At 36.6% G+C, this 11,594-nt stretch overlaps 2 long non-coding RNA genes across 2 annotated transcripts; one reads left to right on the top strand and one right to left on the bottom strand.

The window, feature by feature from the left end:
• Positions 1-4,986: 4,986 nt before the first annotated feature.
• LOC128018042 (uncharacterized) lies at positions 4,987-6,816 on the top strand. The gene is made up of 3 exons (XR_008184701.1): positions 4,987-5,481; positions 5,600-5,684; positions 6,190-6,816. It is a non-coding gene; the product is annotated as an uncharacterized LOC128018042 (long non-coding RNA).
• Positions 6,817-8,642: 1,826 nt separating this feature from the next.
• Positions 8,643-11,355, bottom strand: LOC128018041 (uncharacterized). The gene is made up of 4 exons (XR_008184700.1): positions 11,101-11,355; positions 10,258-10,357; positions 9,932-10,092; positions 8,643-9,544 (listed from the first exon to the last, which is right to left on the bottom strand). It is a non-coding gene; the product is annotated as an uncharacterized LOC128018041 (long non-coding RNA).
• Between the last annotated feature and the right edge of the window lie 239 nt (positions 11,356-11,594).

Genomic DNA, 11,594 nt, shown 5'->3' with positions numbered 1-11,594 from the left:
GCACTTGGCAATGATGGGGGTGAGTGCAACAGGACGGAAGTCGTTAGGGACCGAGGCAGTGGAATGCTTCGGTACAGGCACGATGGTGGAGGTTTTGAAGCAAGTGGGGACAGTTGCTTGGGCCAGGGACAGATTGAAAATGTCTGTGAAGACCTCAGCCAGCTGCTCCGCACAGGCTTTAAGCACACGACCAGGTATTCCGTCAGGGCCAGCTGCTTTCCGTCCATTCACTTTACGCAGAGTGGAGTAAACATCTGATGTGGAGAGTGTGAGAGGCAGTTCACTGGGTTGATGCTCAGTTTTGAGTGAGATCTCCTTATTATTTTTATCAAAGCGAGCATAAAAGTGATTGAGCTCGTCTGGGAGGGAGGCAGAGCTGGAGGAGGGCACAGAGTTAGGTGGTTTGTAATCGGTGATAGATTGTATGCCTTGCCACATACGCCGGGGGTCTGAAGAATTGAAGTGTTCTTCAATCCTTTGTTTATGTGTGAGTTTGGCCTGGCAGATACCCTTCCTCAGGTTGGCTCTGGCTGAGCTGTAAGCCTCCTGGTCTCCAGACCTGAAGGCTGCATCTCTTGCTTTGAGCAGGAGGCGAACCTCTCTGTTCATCCAGGGCTTCTGATTGGGGAAAATTTTTATTTTTTTGAGTGTGGTCACTCTGCTTACACATCTGTTGATGTGCTCCAGGACAGAATTTGTGTAAGTGTCAATGTTAATCTGAGAGTTTATGGTGGCCTGGGCAGCAAACTCACTCCAGTCTGTGTGCTGGAACTGATGTTGAAGAGTGGAGTCTGCACCTTCCAGCCAGATTTTAACAGTCCTTATTGTAGGTTTCACACATTTGATGACCGGGGTATACTTGGGGAGCAGGAACAAAGAGAGGTGGTCTGACTGACCCAGATGGGGGAGGGGTGTGACTTTGTAGGCATCAGTCACATTAGTATAAACGTGGTCCAGTGTTTTATGTCCCCTTGTAGTGCAGGAGACATTTTGATGAAATTTAGGGAGAAAACATCTTAAAGTGCAGTGATTGAAGTCCCCAGCAACAATAAAGGCTCCATCCGGGTGCAGGGTTTGTAATTTGCTAATAGCAGCACAAAGTTCTTTCATAGCCACGTTAGCATTAGCGTCCGGAGGTACATAAACTGCAGCTGCAACAATGCAAGTAAATTCACGTGGTAGATAGAATGGCCTGCACTTGATAATCAGGAACTCCAGATCAGCAGAGCAGTAGGTATCAACAATGACAGAGTCTTTACACCATGATTTGTTAACATAAATGCATACTCCACCACCTTTGTTTTTACCAGAGGTTGCTGCTACTCTGTCAGCCCTGAAGAAAGAGCGTCCATCCATATGTACCACGCTGTTTGGGACATCGTTGCAGAGCCATGTTTCAGTGAAAAACATAACATTACAGTCCATAAGCCATTTCTGTGTGAGGGTCCAGATCTTTAGTTCATCCATCTTGTTCATCAGAGACCGTACATTGGCAAGGAAGATGCTGGGCAGAGCTGGTCGATGTGGATTTAGCCTTAGCTTAGCACGCAGCCCTCCACGCTTTCCTCGTCTTTGTTTACGGTCTCGACGCCGACGCCGAGAACTTCCGGTCGGTACGAGTGATCCGCTTGTCCGCGGTGATCTCAGTAGCTCCGGCGGGAGTTCGCTGAAGTCGAAAGGATAATCTAAAACTATGTTGGAACACCGTTTGTTGATGTCCAAAAGTGACTGTTTAGTATAGATGTAGTTCGCATAACTGAATCGCGCGAACACGAGTGAAATAACCAGGTAGATTAACACTAATTTCCGAAATCTGGTAAGACGCTGAGCCTCGCGATGTGATCGCGCCGCCATCTTGATCTTGATATATAGATCAAGATGGCCGCCATCTTGATCAATATATATATAGAAAAAACTACATCCCTGTATCATGGTTTCCACAAAAATATTAAGCAGCGCAATTGTTTTCAACAATGAAATGTTCAAATCAGTATATCAGAATGATTTCTGCAGGATCATGTGTAACTGAAGACTGGCGTAATGATGCCGAAAATTCAGATTCAGCACCACAGGAATATATTTTAAAGGGTTAGTTCAGCCCAAAATGAAAATTATGTCATTAATGACTCGGAACACAGTTTAAGATATTTTAGATTTAGTCCGAGAGCTCTCAGTCCCTCAATTGAAACTGTGTGTACGGTATACTGTCCATGTCCAGAAAGGTAAGAAAAACATCATCAAAGTAGTCCATGTGACATCAGAGGGTCCGTTAGAATTTTTTGAAGCATCGAAAATACATTTTGGTCCAAAAATTGCAAACTACGACTTTATTCAGCATTGTCTTCTCTTCAGGGTCTGTTGTGAGTGTGACTGCTGTGAACAGGCGCGCAGATGGCACTAGGGACGGGGGGGACATGACCCCCCCAGATTCATAGTAACCAGATCCGTCCCCCTCACTTTCTCAATGAAAGGTTCTATTGGTAAACAGAGGATTAATCTGAGTTTCAGCAATGTACATTAGACCCGGCCCGCCGCTCCTTTAAATGTGTACTAACTAAAAAACTAAACGATTTTTGAAACACTCTTTTGACTGCTGTGTCTGACCGAGTCCCAAAACACACTTGTAGCCAATCAGCGGTAAGAGGGCGTATCTTGTCCTGATTGCGAAATGAGAGCGCTCAATTTGAGTGCACAGGACGCATATTACATTACATTTACATTTAGTCATTTAGCTGATGCTTTTATTGAGAGATGGCGGATAAAAAAGAGGGTTTACAATCAAGCAAGATGTAGGACCCGTGTAAATATCAAAGCAGTTTTCCAGCGGTGGAGAGAAACTCAAGGATTGGAAGGGCTCGAATCAGACGCCGAGGTTTATTTGTTTCTTTTTTATAGGTGAGTAACGATTTTGCGTTGTTTCACACAACTTATCCATGTTGGCTTTTGTTTGAATATGCTTGTGTGTCATCTTCGCTTGTTTTTAGCGATCGTTGTTGCCATGGTTGCGTATGCACATGTGGGGTTAAGATTTCAAAATAGGGGTGAGGCACCGTGGCCGAGAGAGCTCAACTTCACAAAACATATTCTAATAGAAAAAGCACCAGCAAATTAAGAAAACATCTTCATCAGTTTGACAGCACACGTGCTGCAAATACTCAACACAATGAAATACAAAAACAAGCTACAAGTGCTCACAACACAAACAAATACAGAAAAGCTCTGCAAATACTCAAACCAAACAAAATTACCCCAACAAAAATATCAACCCATTCTCACTCCAAAGGCGTCAAAAACCGAAGCATGGTCAAGCGCCCCTAGCGTCACTTTTATGACGCCAAATGTGCCTCTCGGCGTCGACTATCGAAGCACTACGACCTTCATTGCTTTCAGTGGAAAACTTTTGGCGTCAGAATTCGACACGAGGACATGAGATGTTTATCGCTATGAAATCACGTTCAAGAAGTCTCATTCAGCACACATCGCGCGATACTTGCTATCAGTTCCACAGTTTGGGTGAGTAGTCGTATATACGCTCTTTTAATGCCTTTTGTCAAATGTATTCTGTCTTCTTTATTAATCAGATTAGTGCCATATGTTTAATCGCTGTATTATATCGGTCATCCGCGGCTGTCTTTGAGTTTCATTGCGTTTAAATAAATGAACACAGCTGCTAATTAGTGTGATTAAACTCTATCTGTCACGTGACGTGCCATAGACCTTCGATCCGTTTTATATTATTATTAATTTCAGGATCAATGATGTAAGTTGTATTTGTAGTAAAATCATGGTAATCACGACACAATAGTAATAAATGAAATGTGAAGTTAAAACACAGTAAATGGGACATTAGTAACTGTAACTGTAGTTTTACTATGATATATTAATAATCAATACAACAATACAATAATCACCAAACCAGCTATGTTTGTATCACTGTAATGTTAGTGTTTTTATGTGCTTTTATATGACAGATATCACAGTAATCATGTGTTCTGTACCATGCTTTTAATACCTTTTAATGTGAATCCAAAAAAATAAAATAAAAATCAAATTAAAAATAAATAATAAAACATGTATTTTTCCATCTTGCAGTTCATTCATATCAGTTTATATATATATATATATATATATATATATATATATATATATATATATATATATATATATATATATATATATATATATATATATATATTTATGTTTATATATATATATATATATATATATATATATATATATATATATATATATATGTTTATATATATATGTTTATATATATATATATATATATATATATATATAAAAATATTTTGCTCACAGATCATTATTAACATTCTGTATATAATTCAATTTTATTTTCTCTCCCCTTTTTTATTATTTTTATTTTTAGCTGAAAAGATGTAAAGGCAGTCAGCCCAGTGGTGTTTCTGGAGAGGGATTCCTTCAGAAATGGAGAAGACAGAAAGCTGCGGAGGCAGATATTTGCAGCAGTTAGTCTGTGATAGTTTGTCTCTTTTATAAAAAATTCCTGCTGTTATAATTTGTACAGCATTTGTTGTTTCTTAAACTGTTGCACTGTCCAAATACCCACACTTGCCATCTTTTCACTTGACCACTTGATTACTTATTTGAAGTCTTTCCTGTATTTGGCCTAGTGTTCGAGTGAGCATGATGACCACGAGTGTGTGTCGAACTTTTCATGACCTGATGACTGTGTTTCCCAATCCTGATCCTGGAGAACCCCAGCACTGCACGGTTTTGGTGTCTCTCTTATCTGCCTTGGAGTCTTCACTGATGAGCTGATCTAATTATCAATATTTCACATACTGTACATTGGACAGCTTTCCATGACCTCTTGTGAGATCTCGGCAAAAAGTCTGACGATTTATTCCAAAACATGATGCATGATGGGATACACTAAGCTTTGTATAGCGCTCCAGAGCAGTATTGGAGAGGTTTAGTGTGTGTTAAGGATGCTGTGCTTTGGCATTATTAAGACCGGGGACAGTCTCGTTCACACACTGTCATGTACACACACTCTCAAGTGGCCAAGACTGCAAGTGTGGGTATCTGGACAGGGTCAAAGTCTTAAAAATGATCCCTAAACACATCACAGTCTTAATAATCCAGTTTAACACTTGTATGATATTGTACAAGCCCCAGGACTGTCTCATCTGACACTATCAAAGAATTCATATGACTATAGCTTGTTATTAATTACTTGCTTTCAATAATGGATTCATTTAACATTTAATTATACAGCATCTTTACAGAGGTGTAATGTACAAGCTGCACGTAATTAATAATATGTCCTTCCTTCTGTCTTACAGGATTTTTTCCAGATAATGCTGTTCTTCTTTTTCAGGTCTAAAATATCGAGCTCAACAGCTATTTTAAGAGCCAACCCTCACAAACCTTCCTAAAACCTAAAAGAGCTATTACTGAGTCTCAGCGAATCTTGCCATGATCAGCTCTTCCCAGGTACATTTGTTTACTCCAAAAATGCTCTGGTCTGAATCTTACTTTAAATTAACTTAATTATGTTTAATGAGCAATATTAATTGCACAGAGAGTAAGTAGAGATTATCTTGTTTCACAGAAGAGAAGGAAGACCAAGGATATGATTTGCTCAGGATGAGGAATGAAGATGGCCATCTTGAGCTCAAACAAACAGAAGTCCTCTGGTATGTGTGTGTTGAAGCAATGTTATACAACATTTTATGATGATCTCTCACAGAACTGGTCATGTCAGCCTTGATTTCGTTTTATACTATTACAATTACAGCATGTTAGCAAAGTGTGATTGGACATTTTTAATATTATGTTTTTAAAAACACACCACCTGTTTTATTAGCAGACAAGTGTCATGAAATTGGTTTAGTTGATATAAACACCAATTGACATTATTTCATTGTTTTGTAAATGTTATGTTATTAATTGTGAATTGATAGTTGATTGGTTTGAAGCCAGGCATTACACTGCACAGACTAAAACACATTTGTGAGAGAAGTCAGGAACTTTGGAGAAAGATTCTAGAGGAAAAAAACACATTTACTGCAACAACAGATGAATTCTAGAGTCTCTGAGAACTACACATGCTAATGTCTCATGAGCAAGACCTTTGCTTCTGTAACTTTTTCTTAATTCTTGCAGAATGACATATTTATTGCAGTATTTTTATTTGTACAGATGATCTCATCAGCCAAATGAGGGCTTTTGACCAAGTGATGCTCTTGAAAGGAGTGAAAGAAGAGGATGTGGTAAATTGTCTTCAGAGAAAAGCTTCTCAAAAGATCTTAAAACAGCTTGAAGAATGGTAAGTGTACAGTACTACAAGGGTCATAGTTACTCACCCTGCTAAAACCACACAGAACATAAGCTGCGCTCTCTGTCCATTAAACAACTTCTTCTGCATTGTTTGTTTCACTTTGACCAGGTCTGGGATGTTAGGACTGAGAGATCATCTGGCTGAGAACAAGCTACACCTCATCAGTGCTGGACATCAACCACAAACTGTTTCCAGACACGAGAGAAGAAGATCACGATGGGGAGATGAAACCAGTTTAGATGTGATGATGGGAATCATTATTTTCTGGAACAGTATCACATGTCTTATATGTATCACATGATCTGTATCACAGTTGACTGGATGGGACTGTGTGACTTTTAAGGACATTTCATCACTCATCTGTGTGAACTGATTTATATATGAGGTTAATGTATCTTTGATGATAATTATTTTCATTGAATCTTATTTGTCTTGATGCTACTTTATCAACTTTATAGTCTATGCTTCAATAAAATGAAAATGGTGAATATTGTGTTCTGAATATTCTTGGTAAATACATCATTTTACTAGGTAGGCTCATATGTGTTTATTTTAGACTTGGAAAAACGACATATTAATTATTGGGATTATTTTTTTTATTTAAGACATGAACATTTTTGATCGGATTAATAACATCTGGGACATCAGTACACCAGAAAGTAATTTTTTTATATTTTAGTAACAAATATGCACATTTTTTGTGAAATACAGGGAGTTACAAGATTAATTATTCTGCATTACAAGATGGTGCCATGGGCTTTATTGTTACAAGCACTTGACGGATAACTGAGAATGTAGCAGGAATGATCAACGTGGATCTTGTACTGCATTAAAACCAAGAGCAGGCACATTACTGATGTCCAGCACATGAGGAGCAAGATACGGGGGTGAGGAGGACATTTTTACACTGATTTCGGCTAATTAGTTATATATAATGCTTATATATATATATATATATATATATATAAATTAATATTCTTAGCACTGCATGAATTTGTCCTTGTGTAATAGTGAAGTATCACAATGTGTATACAATGTCCTTGATTACTGCTTTACAGTGGGGAATAGATAATGGCAAGTTGTTGCAGGTTCATCCATTATATTTCTTGCCATTTACTTCAAAAATCAAAGAAATAATCTATTATTTTCATTATTAAATCATTTCTTTATAATTTGTCCATGTTTCATCAGATGTCCTGTCAAAAGGTATAATAGTCATGATGAATAGAATAGAAAACAGAGGACTGTGAAAACTGTCAGATATAAATGTGACTCAGCTCAGTTTGTTGTTCATGATGAGGAGAATACATATATGTAGGTTTTACTGCCCTTCTACCCCCAGGGGCCCAGTAGCACCCCCCGAAAGAGCCCAAAACTGTACATTTCAAATGGCTGTAAATCAGAGTCCAATTAACATATCAAAGAGAAAATGGGCAGGATTATTACTTATGCTATGCTGATAAAATAATGTTGAGCTCAGTTTTCAGAAATAAGTGGAAAGCTGGCATAAAAGCATTTTAAATATTGCTCACTGTAAAATACCACATTTCAGCCTGCCTCTCAAATATATCATAGAGGTTTGCACAATAAACATATTTAGATATCCAGTTTACCTTAAAATAAATAATTTATTTAGTTTCGTTAATAAAAAGTTTTAAACTACATTACCCACAAGCCTCCGTCGTTCTATCTATAGAAAGGCAACACTAGGGGGCTGTTTTTGTAGTTCATTGAAGTTATACTTAGGGTTAGGATTAGGATCTCGCTAAAGATGTCATTTTTCTCAAGATAGCAACACTTCATTGTTGACTTAATATATTACTAATGTGATGATAGGAGCAAAACATACTTTTTAACATGATGCGCTGTTTAATATGGGTTAAAAGATAGTCCAACCACAGACTGTCCTGAAAAGTCATAGCCAATGGCATCTAAGCTGAGCAGCAGCATCACACTTCCTTATCCATGTATGACAGATGTCTTTCGTTTTTCGGCTGAAGGGATAGATTCGGTTAACAATAGATTAAGCTTGCTACTTATTAGATTCTGTTTTATTAACGTCTTCACCTTCCTCCGTTGTTCAGCTTGACAAACATTGGGCAATATTGATGTGCACATGCCCAGCAGTCGCAGTTGTATCCAACAGACAGATTCCTCTATAATAAATATAAGACACATTTTTAAGATTTGTATTTTTTTTTTTTGACCAAAGACAAATATATTTACTAATCAAATGACGTGCTTCTAAAATTTACACTGTATATTACATTGTGTTTTAAAGTTAAAATTGTTCACATTTGTGTTTCTGTGATTTACCATTCTCTACCATTTGAACCCTAGGAATAAAAACAGAAATTATAAATTAATGAATGAATGAATGAACAAATAAATACATAAAGCATAATAAACATGCATATTTTTGTAAGGATCTTCCATTATTTATTGATATGTCAAACTCATTTAAAGACAACATGCCCAAATTACTACACTGCATCCTCTGTCACCAAGCTCGTTTTTGCCACCATAAAGAATAAAAAGGCAGTTATGTTGTAAACATTAACTATTTTCAGTATGCAAATGAAAATGCTTTTATTAAAAAACAAAACAGTAAATACAGTATGTCTTTCAGAGAACACTGGAAAAAGATCAATTTTATTAAAAAAATTAAATTGACCAAAATGTTATACAACACAATGTAAATGTTTCAAACTCACAAAAAAACACCATGAAGACATGCATGTCAAGTGTGCAATATCATCTATAAAACTCAATCAGCACAGCATCAAATAAACACTGATTGTCTGAACAATGGAAGACAGAGAAAGTGTTCAGGAAAACAAACACCTGCTAGCTTTGACAATAACATCATGAATTCACTTCATGACTGGAGCTAGGGGATGACTGTGTATGAATATCTCCTTTACTAAAACTCTTAATTAAAGTCTAAAAAGTTCACTGTATGAAGCTTGAAAAAGAGAACAAAATGCTTTATCAATACGAAAAATACTATTTTTAACTATTGTTTTCATCACTGGTTCTGTAATGTATTCATTATGAGCTTATAAATAAAACAAAGTTACATCTTCTGCAAAAATCAAACCACTGCAAAGTCTAATCACTGATCCAGGGACCATATCTGTGTGTGTGGGGGATAAAGAGTTAACGAGGTGAGTCCTTGTGCATGATGGAGAACTGCAGTGTTATCCTCAAACAATCCTGTAAAACAGAAATATTACATTACATTCAACTTATACATTACACTGTGTTTTGTTTAGACCATAAAAGCAGCCTCTGTAAAGATGCTGTAAAATTAAATGTTAAATGAATCCATTATTGAAAGCAAGTAATTAATAACAAGCTATAGTCATATGAATTCTTTTGATAGTGTCAGATGAGACCGTTCTGGGGCTTGTACAATATCATACAAGTGTTAAACTGGATTATTAAGACTGTGATGTGTTTAGTACAGTATGTGAAATATTGATAATTAGATATTAAAAATCTCTTTAAACACATAAGTGTCCCATAAGGCAGTGGCTCCCAATCCTGGTCCTGGAGAACCCCAACACTGCACATTTGAGATGTCTCCCTGATCAAACACACCTGATTCAACTCATCAGCTCATCAGTGAAGACTCCAAGGCAGATAAGAGAGACGCCAAAACCGTGCAGTGCTGGGGTTCTCCAGGATCAGGATTGGGAAACACAGTCATCAGGTCATGAAAAGTTCGACACACACTCGTGGTCATCATGCTCACTCGAACACTAGGCCAAATACAGGAAAGACTTCAAATAAGTAATCAAGTGGTCAAGTGAAAAGATGGCAAGTGTGGGTATTTGGACAGTGCAACAGTTTAAGAAACAACAAATGCTGTACAAATTATAACAGCAGGAATTTTTTATAAAAGAGACAAACTATCACAGACTTACTGCTGCAAATATCTGCCTCCGCAGCTTTCTGTCTTCTCCATTTCTGAAGGAATCCCTCTCCAGAAACACCACTGGGCTGACTGCCTTTACGTCTTTTCAGCTAAAAATATAAATAATAAAAAAGGGGAGAGAAAATAAAATTGAATTATATACAGAATGTTAATAATGATCTGTGAGCAAAATATTTATATATATATATATATATATATATATATATATATATATATATATATATATATATATATATATAAACTGATATGAATGAACTGCAAGATGGAAAAATACATGTTTTATTATTTATTTTTAATTTGATTTTTTTTTTTTTTTTGGATTCACATTAAAAGGTATTAAAAGCATGGTACAGAACACATGATTACTGTGATATCTGTCATATAAAAGCACATAAAAACACTAACATTACAGTGATACAAACATAGCTGGTTTGGTGATTATTGTATTGTTGTATTGATTATTAATATATCATAGTAAAACTACAGTTACAGTTACTAATGTCCCATTTACTGTGTTTTAACTTCACATTTCATTTATTACTATTGTGTCGTGATTACCATGATTTTACTACAAATACAACTTACATCATTGATCCTGAAATTAATAATAATATAAAACGGATCGAAGGTCTATGGCACGTCACGTGACAGATAGAGTTTAATCACACTAATTAGCAGCTGTGTTCATTTATTTAAACGCAATGAAACTCAAAGACAGCCGCGGATGACCGATATAATACAGCGATTAAACATATGGCACTAATCTGATTAATAAAGAAGACAGAATACATTTGATAAAAGGCATTAAAAGAGCGTATATACGACTACTCACCCAAACTGTGGAACTGATAGCAAGTATCGCGCGATGTGTGCTGAATGAGACTTCTTGAACGTGATTTCATAGCGATAAACATCTCATGTCCTCGTGTCGAATTCTGACGCCAAAAGTTTCCCACTGAAAGCAATGAAGGTCGTAGTGCTTCGATAGTCGACGCCGAGAGGCACATTTGGCGTCATAAAAGTGACGCTAGGGGCGCTTGACCATGCTTCGGTTTTTGACGCCTTTGGAGTGAGAATGGGTTGAAAATATATATATATATATATTTTTTTTTTGAGTTTTGATTACCATATTTATGACCATATTTGTACAAATACCATGGTTAAACTATGGTTATAGTAGTAAATCCATGGTTAATTTGTTAATGATTACAGAAACCATTTTTTGCTAGCTTTCTTATATAATAAATGTATTTATTTATTAATTCATTTCAATAGTAAAACCACAGGCTATGGTTAGTTTTTGTAAGGTAAGCCAGCTTACATAAC

Source organism: Carassius gibelio, chromosome A8, assembly GCF_023724105.1.
Source record: "Carassius gibelio isolate Cgi1373 ecotype wild population from Czech Republic chromosome A8, carGib1.2-hapl.c, whole genome shotgun sequence".
NCBI classification, from domain to species: Eukaryota; Metazoa; Chordata; class Actinopteri; order Cypriniformes; family Cyprinidae; genus Carassius; species Carassius gibelio.
This window is presented reverse-complemented; position numbering and strand designations above follow the sequence as displayed.